The sequence below is a fragment of the Heterocephalus glaber genome, unplaced genomic scaffold (assembly GCF_053883595.1).
Source record: "Heterocephalus glaber isolate CG9 unplaced genomic scaffold, H.glaber_assembly_v1.0 deba00001461, whole genome shotgun sequence".
Taxonomy (NCBI): domain Eukaryota; kingdom Metazoa; phylum Chordata; class Mammalia; order Rodentia; family Bathyergidae; genus Heterocephalus; species Heterocephalus glaber.
This window is the reverse complement of record NW_028258308.1, coordinates 13,740,969-13,754,100: the sequence shown is the minus strand read 5'-3', so window position 1 is coordinate 13,754,100 and position 13,132 is coordinate 13,740,969. Positions and strand designations below refer to the sequence as shown.

Genomic DNA, 13,132 nt, shown 5'->3' with positions numbered 1-13,132 from the left:
GACTTGAGCAGGGAAAAGATTGCATTCCTTGACACTCATGTACATTGAGAATTAAATAATCTTAGAAGTACCACATGACTTTCTTTTTCAGAGGAACCAGAGAGAAAAAAAATGTATTTAAGAGGAAGGTAATGAGTTAAAGGAAAAAGTAATTTTAATTTTGAAAGAACAATTTCTTCAGCTTTTGCTGGGAAAAACAAAGTATTTGAAAATAACTTAGAAGAAAACGGTCGGAAGGCATTCAAGCAGAGATAATTAATAAAGTAACCACTTATCATTTGTATGTATTTTTTTAAATGTGATGGTCAATAAAAGTAGTAGGCTCAAAGAGAAGGCCACTATAATTGCCCCAGCCAAATTAAAACGTATGCTGTCCTAGAGTCACTAGTTCTCACTAGTTAAGAAAGATCAAGACAAAAAAATACTGGAAAAGGAAAAACAGAAAATCTGATGAAATATTAGGCATTAAAGTCCTATGCACATAACTTCTTTCAGAAAATACCAAGCCAGGCTTACCTCAGACTCCTGCCTTGAACACTGGGACCTTTTCAAAGCTTGCTGACTCTATAAAAGAACAGCAGAGAAGGTGAATTATTACATCAGGATTGATAGGTAATTTGTCTGCTGCTGAAGTTTTTTCTGGAACTTTCTAGTCTACACTTAACATCTCATACTACTAATTTTAACACATACTTTTAAAAAGCAAGAAAAAATTTTAAATGTAAATCTTCGGGAGAAACTCAACAGGTTTTATAAACGTGGAGGAAGAAAACTGCTGTAAGTAGAAAGATTATTTTTGAGAATTTGGACCTAGATAATCACGTTCAGGTAAGGCACTAAAAATATATGGAATAAATGCAATGAAGAAACACAAACGTAACTCCTAAATTTATTTAATAGGCATGTTAAATGCCTCTAAAATTTCTTTAATTTAGAAAAATATTCAAATTGAGAAAGTATTTTTTTCTGGAAACTGAAGAGACTAGAAACACATTTTAAAAAATTAAACAAGAAAATAGTGGCACATATTTAGAAATATTTAAATTTAAATAAGCTAGAAGTGTATTGGAATATTGTCCTATAATTTACCATGATAGAATGTAAAAGGTTGTGCAATAATGAAAACATTTACATGTACAAAAAAGGAAACATAGAATCAAAATAAGATGAAACATCATAAGGAAATAATTTTAGATGCACATGACATTACCTATATCAGCTATGAAATTTGATACTCAAGGAAAACTAAAAGAATGGGGATTGCACTGTGCCTCGAGCTTGAGTACAGGTAATTCACTCTATTATTAAATGTTACTGTAAGAAAACTAAACAAAGACAAATAAACCTTGCATCTTTGCTCTTGGCATTGAGTCAGTTGATGCTGATAAATCATGGAAATATATAGACTTATTTTTATTCCTATACATACTTTACCTTTTTTCCAAAATCAGCAGTAGAGTTATAATGATAAATGATCAGGGGTGACAATATTCTGTAAGCATTGTTAAAATTCCATGGTTGATACATGAGTAAATAAGAAGTAAAGATGTTAAATAATCACCCAAGATCATACAGACTTTCAGTGAAAAGTGAAATTGTAGATTATTGCAGTATTCAGTGTCATATCTATGATACTAAAATATCAAAATTATTTTTTTAGTCAGTGATTCACTTAATCACAACAGTACAATGGTTCAAATTATTTATGATAATTTTTATAAATTACATTGCGTTATATTCTATTAAAATCAAACACATCTAAAATACCTTCTACTGTAGTAATTTCATTGAGAATTTATCCTAAATAAATGTGTTGAATGTCAAAGAAGACACAAAAAATCAATAAAACTGTTTTTAATTTCTTTCTAAAAAGAATATGTTAAGTAAAATATCTAACTATAAGAGATTGATAAACTCTGATAAACCTGTATAAGGAAATAACAAGTGTCACAAAAATTATGATGTGATGAAAGACAATTACCTATGGACTTTGATTTTTCAAAGCTTGTGTAAATGAAATGATAAATGTAGTAGAGATACATGAGATATATATATATATTATACACATCTCACTATCACTCATTTGTCTTACATGTAGCTGTGAATTTTGTACGATATTTTGTACTTGGAGATAGTATTTCATTTCATTTTATTTTATTTTATTTTATTTTATGTTCTTATTTTTTTGGTACCAGGGATGGAACTCGGGTCCTTGAGCTTGCACAGCAGGCGGCAAAACCACTGAGCTAAACCCCCGGCCCGGAGATAGTATTTTAATACCTTATTGTACTCAAAAACTATTTCATATATCAGAAAAGGAATGCAGAAAATCATATAGGAAATATAATACTGAACACTGGTTATGATTAAACTAGGCCTAAGTGCATGTATAAAGTAAACATCTTAAAAACATGGTGAATAAAAAGCAAACTATAAAAGGAACAGGATTGAATTCATGATGATTTTAACAAGTGGATCTTAAGTTCACCTTTAAAATATAAGTTAATAATTAAATATTATTATGGTGATATTTTTAGTCTTGAATTTTGGTTCTCTACAGGTAAATAATTAAAATTTCTAATAAAAGTCACAAATATTTCTTTTTTAATCATTTGCTTTCTGATAATACTTTTCTTTTTCATTTTATTGTCCTCTCAATAATTTAGTTTTCCTTATTTTCATGATAGTTTAGTAAAAGGTAGGATTAAACAAGAGGAATAAGTTTTCTTGTGCTTCATGTTTTGTTATTCTTCCAGTGAAATTAGGCTCTCTCTACCTGGCTGATAGCTCTCAGAAATGGCACTATGTTGATGACCCTGATTTTACAGCTTTGGTTTACATACTCTCCATGTTGCAGAGCTAATTATATTTAGAGATGATGACTCACTAATAATATGCACAAGGAAATGAAATAATATAACTCAATGTGCCCATTTACTAATTTGGGATCAAAATATAACACTCAAGGTGTTTGTGCTACGAGAGCACCAAACAGCCACCTTCCCTAAAGAAAAGATATGATTAAGACTTTAGGGAGGGGTGAGGGGGCTGAACAGAGGTCAGGAAAATGGGGGAAAAAATAAGAACCGAGATATACTATGTAAAAGTACAAATTCCCAATAACAAATATCAGCACACTGTATTTCTAACATGTATCAATAAAATTAAAGAAAAAAAGATATGATTATAAAGATTATCAGCAGCTGCTTTGTGAGCACTGAAGTAGAATATATGACAATATGTTCTTAATACCATCAGAACATGCAAGCTTATAGCATCAAGCATCAGAAAGCTGGTATCTACTTTCTTGTCTAGTGAAAGTAATATTATACTGAGTAATATTATATATAATATCAGCTGTAATATACTGTAATCAGTAATATAATATCAGCTGAGTAATATTATACTTTGCCTTTTGGGTCCCGGTTTTGTTTGCACATTTTCTACAGACATAAGAAACATTTGTTTCATGGATAGGGTGAAAACTCTCGATATGAATGGAGCTGCTGATCTGAGAACATATTCTGTTCTTTTTGGTAGGGTTCTTTCTGTGTAGATTTGCTCTCATGTTATGAACTGTCTTCTGATAAATTATTTCTCGACTTTTTCTTTGTTTTCAAATCTTGAGATTTTTGAGATGTCTTGCTATTAATTTTACCTACAAATAAAGTACTTACTGATTTTATTTCTAACAACAGTTACTAAAATGTTTTGTCATTATTCATATTTGAAATAAGAGTGTATCTTTTGACATTGTCCAGTGAAAATATTTTAAATAAGACTCTCAACATATGATTCACCTAACAACAGTAAAAAAACCCCGCTGTAAATGAATATATCAGTGGCAATTCTTTAAATTATACTATATAACTAGCAAAAAATTTGCCCCTAATGTTATTATTCCTAGGTTTGTCATACAAATTTAAAAAGGAATTTTCTATAATTTCGTTGGTTTTGTAAAACCCAGCCTACAGAAAGAGAAAGTATTTCAAAAAATCTATGATTTGATTCTAGAATTGCTAATTAAAAAATGAATTCACATAAAATTAATTAAAATGAAATGACCAACCTCCAGAAATAGGAAAAGGCAAAGAATTTTATCACACCATTAAAGCTTTAATCTAGACATTTGTAAATCACATTATTCAAAATTTGAAAAGTAAAGAGAGCAGTAAATAGATAATTGTTTATGTAAAATAAATACACTGATTTAAAGGTAAATTGTTTCAAAGATGGTTTATAATTTCAATATTTTCTCTCAAAAGTATGATCATTATTTTAATGTTTCATTCACAACATTTGCATATGTAACCTTTTAATTAATTGTATTAAACATTTTAAAAATTGCTACAATTTAAATTTTAAAACAGGTTAAATTTTGAAATTGCCAATATTATATAAAAATATTGGCTGAGGTGCACAAGTTTTGACTTTGGTATATAGAAATCATCCTCGGTACTATTACTAGCAAAGTATTTCAGACATAAACCTTCCCCAATCAATAATAGGAACTTCAAAACTCAAGACTATTATTAGCATCGTTTTCAGCACTTTACTATTTTAGGACTATTTTTCCTTCAAAATTTATAACAAATATCATGATATGCAGCTTTTGTGTAATTTTGATTGCATCATCACACAAATATTTCATTTAGCTGAAATTTATTTTTACATGTACATACAAATCTGTAATTTTTGTTGTCTCCCTTGTTCAAATTAATATTTTTAACTGTTTTAAAGGCAAGCGTTAATGAGAGGCAACATTTTAGTTAAAATGTTATTAGGAGATTTCTTAAAGATCAAAATATGTAATGAACAGAAAATAAATATAACTGATCTATGATTGCATTGAAATTAATAAATTTCAGTTTTGATCCTATAGCTACTAATAAGATTTTGAAATCATGAGTACCAAATTCAATGTATTTAAATAATTTGGGGGAAAATATACTTTAAGGCTAATATCATTCTTATTTATTTTTGAATCAAAATAAAGTTGGTAATAACTTAGGTTGCTTTGCTTGCAGGCAAAAGTAATTGCAAAATGCCTTGAAAATCTCAAAGTTTAAAACACAGAAAAGTGAAGAAATAATGTATCAGAAGATATTTCATAACGTGAGACCCAATCTAAACAAAAAGAAACTCTACCAAAAAGAACAGAATATGTTATCAAGGCAGCAGCTCTAACCATATTACGTGTTTACACTATCCAACTTTACTTTGACAATAATAAGCAAAAATAAGCTTGTTTCATTTAAAAGAATTGTGAAAAGTATGAATAAGGAACTTAGCAGGACAACATATACAAAGTATAAACTTTCTATTTTTGAAAAAAAGTATCTTATGCAACTATTAAGAATGTAAGATAGTAAATCTATTTTGCATAAGTAATACAGGAATACCTAATATGCAAATTTTTTAACCAAATTTCTGTGAAAATGAGAAAAAAACTGAATTGTTTCTTATCACAAAACAAATATTCTACAGCTTACATTTAACATCTTAACTTGTGCCTATTTGATCTTAAAAGAAAAATGTAAGTATAAGAATTATTTGATGGCAAGAAATTAAAGATAGGAAAATCTTAATATCGGTATTTACTGAGCATTTAATTTGACACTTGTACTTTAAATAGTTTTTATCAACCTTATGGATTATTTTTAAATTATAGTAAATGCATTTTGGGAAAAATGCTTGTGGACAGAAGATAAATCGGCATGTTTAGTTTTTAAAACTGTAACTGTTTAACTTGAATATTTGTTCAACAAGATACCATTATTTCTCAGGATGTTCCACTGATAGTACACATTAATTAACACAGAAAATTTAAAAACACATACTGGATGCATCGTTTCTAATTTTTATATATGCTGAAATATGGGCTTTTTATTTAGGCTACTGTGAATAACATATAATTACAATTTAAACTTGCAAATATTTCTATTTCAAATAATTTCTGAAAACTACACCAACTTTTTTATATTTAGTAGAAAACTAGACAAAATAAGACAATGTGAATGTCACCATAAACTGCTGAAATACATTTTTTAAAAACGTAAAGTGAATAAATGTGCTTTACTTAACAGTAATGCATTGGACTATTGGACAAAAATTAAGTACTGCTGCAATCCACTAATGAATTGGTATTTGTGACCATTTTTTAAAATTTGAAAATTAGGTTCATCTAGAAAATTGGTCGTACAATGTAGAGGGACACATTCATGATGCAAGGTGTCCTTTCTTACCTTTCTCCCACTGTCAGGTAATCGAGGTTGACAAATGGATGCTTTCTGATCTTACATGTCTATGTGTACCACTTTAGTAAATCCTCTAAACTCAGAGCAGTGAGTTTTTTGGTTATTTTGCACAATAATGTTCTAAATCTGATATTAATATCAAAGATATCGGTCATACAATTATTCTGATCAATATTTTTTACAAAACCCTAGTAAAAGACCAGCAAATGTAATATAATTTACAAAGCATAAACAGTTGAATAAGCTGTTAATGACATATTTATAATAAAAATAAGTAGAAAATAATCAGTATACATATTTTAGGGGTATATATAAATTAACACCAATTTAAGCTTTTAAGACCCTGTTATTCAGTCCTTAAACTTTCCACAAGGATTATACTTGCCTATTAGTTTAAGCACAAAGTAATAAAATTGGTCATATATTTTATACTCTTTGAAATATTCATATGGAGAATATAAAACTATTCTCTTAGGTACAGATCTGCTTAAAAATCAAAATCATAAAATACTGTAATAGAAAACTGTTGAGTAATAGATAAGTGTTTTCTTCTAATAATATCACATGCTGAATTCCTTCATAGGATTTCTATCTTATAATTATGCCTCTCCATCCCTCTCAAATCTTCTGGAAAGTAACGGTTAGAAAAGTATGTTAATACTAATAATTCATATTTATGATTCTGCCAAATACTTTTCACAAAATTAATTAAAATTGGTAATAATTCTGATTCATTTACCTTTGTTCGGTAATAAATTCTAAATATAGGTCCTATACAAAATGGAAGATAACTTTTTCACCACTACGAAGGCAGATCTTTTTGTCTTGTCCACTGGGTTTAGTCCTTAAATAACATCGTAAGTATTAGATGCAGTACATTTTAATTGCAGATTATCATAAGTTTATGGTAGTTGAGTGAATAGTAGGAGGGCTTACACAATCATATTTTTATGGCCAAATGTCTGTAAACCCACATGGTAGAACTAATAGTAATCTCTTTTAAAATCACCCAGAGAAAACTGTCTGAAAGCCCTGAGGATTCAAAAAGAATTTAAGAGCCTCAATGAAGTAAGCTCTGTTCCTAAATATCATGTGTATAAACTGTACTTATGCTAGAAATGTTTGTATACCTCAAAAACTACATTTCTCATAAAATGTTTATCATAAAGCACATATATTATGTAAATATTTAAACAATAATCTTGGTAAAGTTTTATAGGAGAAAGTACTGGGTGAAATGAAGAGTTCCTTAAATAAAATTATTTGTACCCAATAAATCATTAACAATTAAATACTTCATTAAAGTAGGATTCAAAGTAAGAAATAATATTTGAAATAAATCTTTAAATCATCATTTCTGCTAAGATTTGTATTCAAAGATATATTTTAACAGCTGTACTCATCTAACCGAATTCTTATTTTTGCTAAATTCCTTTCTTATATGTATTGTTTAAACTTAAACTTTTTCCTTTAAAAAATAATGGGATCTCCCCAAATAACAACCAGGCTTGAAATATATATGCTTTTTCTATAAATTATGAGTGAAAAATCATGCTCTGTTATACTTTACATTATAAGAGAAATCAAACAAGAAGGTGACAAGACAGAAATTAAAGGATAAAAGGTTTCATCTTTTGCTTGATCTTCACTGACTGACAAATCCTTTTTAACTCTTAGGTGATAAATTAAAGGAGAAAAACAAAACTCACTCTTTCATCATATTCTATCAATCCTTCTATATGCTTGTTAAAAGCTTAATTCTATATGTTCTTAAAAGGTTAAGTCAGTTGAAATGCATTTAAGATGAACTCAATAACTACATTGCATGATGCCAGGAGAAAATTACTTAATATAGCTATGACAGAATAAAGTCCTTAGAAGATGGAATGGAAACACAAATAATGCAGAAAAAAGGATAAAATGTTTATAAAACCAAGTCCAAACCCTTGGCTCTGTTGCAAACATTATCAGAAGGTTTAGGTTAGATACAGGTGCACTATTTAACAGATAACCATTTTTGACCAATGTTTTTTTCAAAGATGAATTTAAAGTAATGATTAAACTATTTTCCAAATTTCTTCAATGTAGTATCATTGCCACTGTCAAAACCAAGAGTAGGAGTGCATACTGACTCTGTATGAATGCATATACATATTGTTCAGATGTGTTCTCTCTGTGAACTTGAGTTCTACTTCAGGAGGGTTAAATGATTGTACCAGTCAATTCAACTTATCTGATGAAGTTTATTATTCAATGCAGAATATTAAACAATTACTCTTTGTAGTTTCAAAATATCTATCATTTACCATTGTTATATCAATACATCAATGTACCAATATTTCTCTTATATTGAATTTACAAGAAAACTTATAAATACATTTAGTTTTCTTAGAAAATAAGTATCATAAAAGTTGCAATCATAATAAACACATTTCTAACCTATTTTACTAAATTAACACTACTATTACTAGGTGATTTTTAAAGTTTCAGTAAGAATCATCATATTTAAAGAATGTAGCACGTCTAACGGTGACAAGAAATTAGTAAATGTCTGAGCTTCATGACATAAAACTTTCAGCATATTACTTGGAAACTCTTTTATTCTTTGCAATATGAAGGAGCCTAACTTTAGAATGGGACAAATTTAGAAAAATCCATGATCATTTAATCTGTGTGGCAACAAGCAAAGTAGAATCAGTTCCTTCAGAAAGCTAGTTATATTATTTTATGATGGAGTTTCATGCCTTCCTGAATACTACATGAATAAGAGGAAGTATAGTTTTTAGGAGGCACAGTTGAGTTCTTTTCTACGGACATTATCTGATGATTTAGAAAACAGTCACATAGATTTCAGAAATTTGTGCACTCAATGGAAAGTATGCTTAATTCAAATGATTACTGGTACCATATTTTTCAAAGGCAACTTGTTTGTTTTTGTGTTCCTTAAAATGTTTGCTATATAGCTGTAACCTTTTAATTACTAAGTAATAATATCAAAATAAGAGCTAGTCGGCTCATCAGACTAAGCATACTTCTACACTGCATTAAAATGTACAGCAGAGCTCATTGAAAGGAGAAAAACACTGGAAATGGCTAGACTAGAATCAAGAACATCTGTTTCCTGAAACTGCAGCAGACCACTTAAATTGCTTAAGCCTTCTCTGTCCTGTCAATAGAATGGCAACTCATTATTCTATGTAAACTTTAGTTATTTTATCAGAGCAATGACTACCATTAAAGTCTAAATTTATGTGTGAAGGCAGATTGTCTCTTTATGGTACTACTGTTACCATAATTGTCCGCATACAGCTGAAAAAAAAGGCAGCTTTGGAGGGATTTTGCTTTTGTATTTGAAGATATGTTTCATAGGCTCATGCCACACCAGTTCTAAATTTCATTGAAGTCTTGGAAAAGAAGAATATCAGCTCTTCAAAGTCACTAAAAAGTTTTATTAACTTTTCTCAAGTATCTTATGAAAGAAGTATACCTACCTATTTGCAAAATTTGAAAAATAATCAGTGGCATTCGAACTACTAAACAGTACTCAAAATAATATTTATGTACTTTCAAGTGCAAGTTTATATAGTTATTTAAACTATAACACAATGATTAGGCTTCATATTATTGCAAGAACACAAGTCTTCCACACAGTATATCCATGGGACCAGCTCATATTTGTGACATGAATGAAACATACTGTATTCTAATTTGTACAAAAACTCTTTTTAAATCCTTTATGAAGGAAAAAACCTAAAAGATTGAATTTTCTACAAATATATTCCAACCATATTTCACTTGCTACGAATTTTTTTTTGCAAAGATAACAAAAATCCAGTCTCTACTAAAGCGAGCTCCATATACAGTTCTGGCATCATCACGATGAAATAGGGAGAAAGGAGTGTGGCATCAGGTCTACTAGAGTTTTCCACTGCTCCATCTGCTGGATATGCCTTCGTCTCCTGCATCAAGTGGTAACCTCTAAAAAGTAACGTGAACTAATTCAGCAGGTGGCTTCAAAAGGTGCAGGCATGCTAGTTGGAAAACTTATAATGACTTTTACATTTTTTTTCACTTAGAGTTTCTACTTCTTGAAAAAGGAAAGAAGGAAGGAAGAAGGGAGGGAAGGGAGGGAGGGAGGGAGGGAGGGAGGAAGGAAGGAAGGAGAAAGAACTGCCCATGATCAGCAGGAAGGATACATTTCACACTAGGTGATACATTACAAAGAAGGACCAGGCTATTCACTGCAGGGTTGCTCTTGTTCTCAGGATACTGATTCTGGCATTTATCTGAGAAGCCCCTATAGTCGTTCACCTAATCTAGGAATGAAAATCCTATGTCAAAAAAAAAAAAAGTTTTAAAGAAAAATTTTAACATGCCTGTCAGTGAGCACATAAATATCACAAAATGAAATAATGACACTCTGGACAGGATTTACCCAGCGATGGGGAGCCCTTACCGCCCCCCCCCCCGCCCCCAGCATCTTTGCAGACTGCTCCAGAGTCGCGCTCTCGGACACGGCAGCCTCACTTTCCTCCTTCTCCTAGTCACAGATGGGACAACTTGCAGCTGCTGCCACTGATCAGGCCGCTGTCACCGATGCCACAGCGGCTGCTGCTTCACACCCATGGCTGCTGCTGAAAAGAAAGGGTTACTGCTCCTCTCTGGGAGTCAAGTGGCTTCAAACTTCCCCGGCTTTACACGTACCTTTTCTGCAAACTTGTGCGTCCTTCCGTGCACAAGGGCCAAGGAAAACCATTACAAGCATCACAGAGAACATTGTAATAAAGGACACCCCCGGAAGGTAAGACCTGCAAATTATTCAGAAACGAGGGCAACCGCGGCTTCCAGCACATCTCCCCCCACTCGGCTTCCATCAGCAAACGGTACCCACGTTGCCACGGAGGGCGGCTGCCGCTGCCACCGGCGTGTGCAAGGTGGAGGTAAAGTTTGACAAATGATGCCTGCTCCTGGGAGGGGAAGAAGACAGGGAGCCAAACAGACACGCGGGTGTGCCAGCAGCGAAGCCCGCAGGAAAGTGTCACGTACCTTTCTGCAGTTGCCAGGCGAGGAGGCTAAGCAGAGTCGGCGGAGGTGGCGGGGCGAAAGTCCAGCCCCGGCCGAGGGCTCCCTCCGGGGTGCGCCGAGCCTGGGCCGCCGCTGCGCCTGGGCGCCGAGCCGAGCGCCTCGGATGGGCCAAGGGCTCTGGGCAATGCCAGTCACTTGGCCCAGAGAAGTTGGGCAGCCTCGGCCGGCCGCGGCCTCGGCTATCGGGGAGAGCAACACGTTTAGTTTGAACTTTCCAGCTCCAGTCCCAGCAAATACACACTCACGCACACACACGCGCGCAAGGAGAGCCTCTTAGAGGCGAGCGAACCGGCACCGGTGGCTCTCTGGCCGCGTCTTTCTCTCTCCCTCGCTCTTATTGGCGCGGAGGTTATTGTTTTATTTATTTATTTCCTCCTCCCTCCCGTCTCCATCCCTCCTCCCCGCGCCTCCCCCCGCCCCCTCCTCCCCCTCCTCCTCTTCGTCCTCCTCCTCCCGGAGTCTGCGAGGCCGGCGGCCGCTCGTTCCAGCTGCCGCGTCGCGGGGCTGCGCGCGGGGTCCGGGAGGCCGGGCAGGGCGGGGCAGAGGGACGGAGAGGGCGCCGGGGCTGCCTGCCCTGGGGCAGGTGACCAGGGCCAGCGGGGGAGGAGGTGCGCTGCGGACCCCGGGACCGAGCTGAGCGCCGCCGGCCGCCCGCCGCGAGGGAGAAGCCCGCGGACGCCGCGCCGAGTCCTCCCCGCCGGGCTGCGGAGCTGCTCGAGGGGCGTCCGCCTCTGCGCCCGGTCGACCGCGTCCTCTGCCCGGCTCAGGCCCTCGCCAGCGCCGCCCGCTTCCTCTCCTGCGCTCCCCGAGGCTCCCCGAGACCCCTCGGGGACGCCGAGCTGCGCCGCCGCCGTTTAGCTACGGAAGATGCGAGTTTGCGTTTCGGTGGCTGTTGTTGTTTAATGGTGTTTTGAGTGCTACGCGTTAGGCTTCTTCCACTGCCCGCCCCGCCTGTCCTCAGACTCCCCGGGAAGGTGCTGCGCACCCAGGCGCGGCAGCCTCTGGTCGCAGTTCGGGACGCCTACACTGGACTCCCGACCGGGATGGCAGTGTCTTTGCTGCCCAGATTGGGTTCTCAAATCGCAGCTGGCCGCTGCTGTCACCGTCTTTGAGTCACAGTCCGCCTGATTCCAAACCTGCAGAAGAAATGACCTTAAAAACAGCCACCCTCCCTCTCCCTATACTACCTGAGAGCTGGACTGGAAAGAGCCCAATTCTGGTTCCTGGAAATCTTTCTTCCACTTCTTGCCCCAGCGGCTTTTCCAAGGCAAACCCTTTTCTGGCTTCCCGTTAGGTAAACCCATTTGGCTATTTATTGATGAGATTTGTATTGGTTTGTTTTTTGTTCTTTTTATTTTAGGGATTTGTTTATTTTTTATAGATTCCTGATCTGAGTCACAGAAACGGGTAAAAATTAAAAGGAAGTAACTGTAGAATGGATCTTGATAAATACAATCCTAAACCAAGCATAATCTCAAAGGCTAGGAGGCAAGTCGCACTCACCTCTTGGATTTGGAAACAGAATTCCTTTCCTCAGCATTATGCCCTCTAGAGCCCGAAAGTCCTCGGCTTAATTTTATGAAGATTCCAGGTATAGAAACCATGAAATGGAGTACCTACCATTATCTCTTACAGCGTGTGCAATATACTGTATGAACTATATGTTTACTCTTTTCTGTCCAAGGTTATCTTCTAATTTCTTTGAAATGTATCCATTCAATTTTCATTCCTTAGTGTTTCAATTCCCTGTTAAGGGTACAAATACTCCTTAAATAGCTGTTATTTTCCTT

General features: G+C 34.9%; 1 protein-coding gene across 17 annotated transcripts in view; it reads right to left on the bottom strand.

Annotated features, from left to right (window-relative positions):
* The window catches only part of Tenm3 (teneurin transmembrane protein 3), a 2,554,979-nt gene extending 2,543,278 nt beyond the window's left edge, over positions 1 to 11,701 (bottom strand). For 7 of the 17 annotated variants that reach the window (XM_087217023.1, XM_087217025.1, XM_087217024.1 and 4 more), the window contains exons 1-2: positions 11,304 to 11,701; positions 517 to 564 (exon numbers count right to left, since the gene is read on the bottom strand). The gene's annotated coding sequence lies outside the window, so the exon portion shown is untranslated. Of the gene's footprint in view, positions 1 to 516; positions 565 to 10,961; positions 11,251 to 11,303 lie in introns of those variants that run through there. The other 10 variants (XM_087217033.1, XM_087217032.1, XM_087217034.1 and 7 more) reach the window with 3 other exon arrangements.
* Between the last annotated feature and the right edge of the window lie 1,431 nt (positions 11,702 to 13,132).